This window comes from Leptonychotes weddellii, chromosome 9, assembly GCF_054177405.1.
Source record: "Leptonychotes weddellii isolate Sample4059 chromosome 9, ASM5417740v2, whole genome shotgun sequence".
NCBI classification, from domain to species: Eukaryota; Metazoa; Chordata; class Mammalia; order Carnivora; family Phocidae; genus Leptonychotes; species Leptonychotes weddellii.
Genome location: NC_138377.1, coordinates 84,099,924 through 84,103,489, shown reverse-complemented (window position 1 = coordinate 84,103,489; position 3,566 = coordinate 84,099,924). Strand labels below are relative to the sequence as shown.

At 43.0% G+C, this 3,566-nt stretch overlaps 1 long non-coding RNA gene across 1 annotated transcript in view; it reads right to left on the bottom strand.

Moving 5' to 3' along the window:
* The window catches only part of LOC145723287 (uncharacterized), a 19,074-nt gene extending 16,857 nt beyond the window's left edge, over window positions 1–2,217 (bottom strand). Inside the window, exon 1 of the long non-coding RNA XR_014148216.1 lies at window positions 1,160–2,217. This is a non-coding gene — a long non-coding RNA (uncharacterized LOC145723287). The remainder of the gene's footprint in view (window positions 1–1,159) is intronic.
* Between the last annotated feature and the right edge of the window lie 1,349 nt (window positions 2,218–3,566).

The following is a 3,566-nucleotide window of genomic DNA, read 5'->3' as shown; positions in this document are numbered from 1 at the left end:
CTTCTACTCCATTTGGACTCTTAAATCATAAGAAAATAGTACCAACAATAATTTAAAGTCAGGTTCTAGAGCTTTAGCATTAACTCTTTGTATTAACACTTAAAAACCTATATTTTGATATATACAGAAATGTAGGAAACTTTCTCATTCTCTTATTTCTCCCCTCCAGTAAAGCTCATTGAATTTAAATACATGTATGTTTTATTTATTGCCAGTTGTACCCACTTTTGAAAATAATGTATTGAATTGTAAAAGACAGTAAGATTTTTAAAAGCATATTTACTATTAATTCAAAAATGAGATAAACTTATGTTCTTAGCTTTTTAAAGAAATGCAGAGTATTTCCAAAAGCTCATTTTTATATGTGTTATCCACCCACCTCTTTCCTTTTTCTCTTTAAAGCCTAATAAGGAAAATTGACTTTAAGCTTTGTCATTTCAGCCTAAGGTACTAAAGGCAGCCAACATTACTATTGTTGCCGTATCTGTCTTTCTCTTTATTATACAAGTATATCGATGATGTAATTGCAGAAGTTAGGGTTTACTCGAGCTGTTGGAGCAAAAAGATTTTTTTAGACTGCCTCCTTCAGCACCATAGAACAATTGTAAAACAGAACCAAGTACATGATTTAAGCAATTCATCTCCTAAACGCAAATCTGCAGGATCTTCATCTTGAAGGACTGATCAAGAGCTGGAAATGCAGAACCACTAGTAAAGCTCAATTTGCTCCAGACTGATGCTGAGCTGGAAAAACCCTTGAGTGACATAGTGCTAGTCTATGGCATTTTGGCTTTTAACCCCTTCTTAGAAGCCCCCAACTTTTCTGTTAGGCTCTAATTTTGCCCCCAAAGCCCAAGGGATTAGGAAATATCCCAGCCTTGGTTGTCCGTGAGCCGATATCCCCCTGAAAGTTGAGTGGAAACTAAGCAATCATTCATCATTCTGCATTTAAAATAAAGCAGTGATTGAGAAGTCCATCATCCTTCATAGAGCCACCCATATTAGAGACACCGAAGAGCTGAACATTTACAAAGGCATCTACTACACCAGGAGACCCCCCATCGTTGTGATTCAAAGTGCAAACAAAAAGAAACAAGAAAATACAGACACAAAATCACATGCAGATGAGGCAGCCGCATACAGGGAAAAGAGAACATACCTGAGGGATTCTCCTTTAAAAAAAAAAGGTACACACCAGCTGGGCTGTTTCTTCCCTCCTTTTGGAGTGTGTGTGTTTTCCTTTCAGGTATACCACTTGGAATCCTGTTTCCAGGCTCCTTTCCTTTATTCAGGCACAAATAGTTATAGCGGGAGAGGAGGCTGCATCCCAGCGATCCGACTCAAGTGCAATCAGGCATGCCTTTGGTCTACAACGGTGTCTGTTCTTGTCAATTCTATCGTGCTCCCCAGGCAGCAGCCTCCAAAGCAATTTTACAACTTAGCTGCTGGCGTGAAACTGCCTTTCACTCTCCTCATTGCCAAATTCCTTCGGCAGCTCATTTCTCATCCCTGTCTCTAAGAAAGCAAAATGGGTTGTCTCCCGTGCGTTGACGAGCGCCAAGGTTCATGAACAATTGAGGGCGAGGAGCGTCGCGGCTGAGTGCGTGCAGGGAACTTCACACAGCGCGGGCCACCGCGGCGGCTGCTTTGGGGAATGCAGCACAGACACTGCGATCCCCCAGCCTCCTCTGCCCAGAGCGCCTCGGCTCCCTCTGCTGCCACCCCTGCTGCTGCACAGAGCAGCTCCTCCAGGCTGAGCCACACAGCCCCTGCTCACGGGAGATGCACCGCGGCCGCTGCCAGGTGTGGCCGGCGTCACCACCGCACTGACAACTAACTGTGGGACGCAGCTTCATCGCTGAGGAAAACGCCTGGATGCCCGAGCCCCTCAGCCTAATTTTTTTTTCTTTATCTCGGAGTGATGACCTGGGAGACAATTGTACGGCCAGGGTCGCCAGCCGTGTGTGCAACCTCTTTGATAACATGGATAATTCAATAATTACTGGTTTGGATGTAGCTGGTTGTGCTTGGAATCATGAAAAGTATACTGCACACAGTACAATTCCCAAATAGCCACTGAGAAGCAGCTAACAGGACCCCTTTTATTTGGAGAGAGGAGATGCTGGTATCTCATCCCAGATAGTTTTCTTCTTTGTAATGTGTGGAAAGCCATTTGTAGGTGATTCTTGAAAAACAATTTGAATTAAAGACACATACACAAATCAAAGTGGGAAATGCTGGAAAACTTATTGTGATACAAAGGTTTTGCTTCTCACTTAGAAATAACTGTCTTTCCATTTGATGTTAATGTTCTAAAGATCTGGCTAGGAGTCGGATGGGCTTGCTTCCCTTTTTAGTTTTGTTGAGTCGAGGAGGTGGAGGGAGTAACAGCTCCCACTTTCCATCAATAAAGCATTTTCTATCCTCTAACCCTCCTGTTGAAACAAACAAAAAAAGTACTCTTAAAATAGAGCTTAAAGAAGCTCAAGTCCTGGAATAATTTATAGATTTTAGGCTGCATCTGGTCTGTTGGCTTTCTTCTATCTACTTTTCCTTGTCTTTTAGAAAATAGATGGATGTTTCCAGGACTGAAGAAGAGTCAACTATTATTAGTTGAGATCGAACAGTGGAAGAAACATATACATAGATTTGTGTGGCATTTTTCAGTACATGTAAGGATGAATATGCCTTGACCAACTTTAGAATTGACTCTACCTTACCTAAACATTTAATATATAAGCTGACAGCAAAATGAACAGCTAAGCCTGATAGAGCATTTTTGGCAAAAACTTGTGGCAAAACACATTCCACCCACTATCTGTGACAACCAATAAATAGTTATCTCTATGATTAAAAATAATTCTTCCCAATTTAACACATTGCATGGGCCAGGTGCCAATAGCTGAGCAACCCCCCCCCCCACCATCCATTCCCAGCTCTCAGCCCCACCTTTAGCTCACAGCCAGCACAACTTCCTCAACCTGCTGCTCAAGTGACTGTTAATGGACTTGAGCAGCTGCTCAAGGTCTAATGAGCTGCATCAGGGGCTCACAATGGGGCAGTGCGATCCCTGCCTTCAACAGCACCCGAGTGGTAAGCAGGACAAAGCTCTACTGCCCCCGGCTGTAAGCACTCAAGAGCAGCACAGGAAAACTGTCAGACCTAAAAGTAGACGAGGGGCAAAACCGGACTTTTTCACACAGAAAAATTCAGGCTGGCCGGTACATGGTTTTGAAGAATGCCCTTCAATACACAGAGGGAAGAACACCTATTTACAGAGGCTTGTTCTTCTTTTTTTAGTGTGTGATGCCCAGGACAAAGTGCTGGAGCTATGCTCAGCAGAGAGCCCCCAGCACCCAGAACAGTGCAATGGAGGTGAGTCCTCAGTGAATTAGGATATAATGTCGGTGGTTTAAATGTGAAAGCCTACACAAGGAAATACAGGTAAGACAATCTTATTCCTGTGTGATTCTCAGAACGTGTTTGTACTCTGATGAAAAGAGATGTGTATGTATTGCTCTAATTCAAATACTCTCATTGAGGAAATAACAGGGGTGGTGATCATC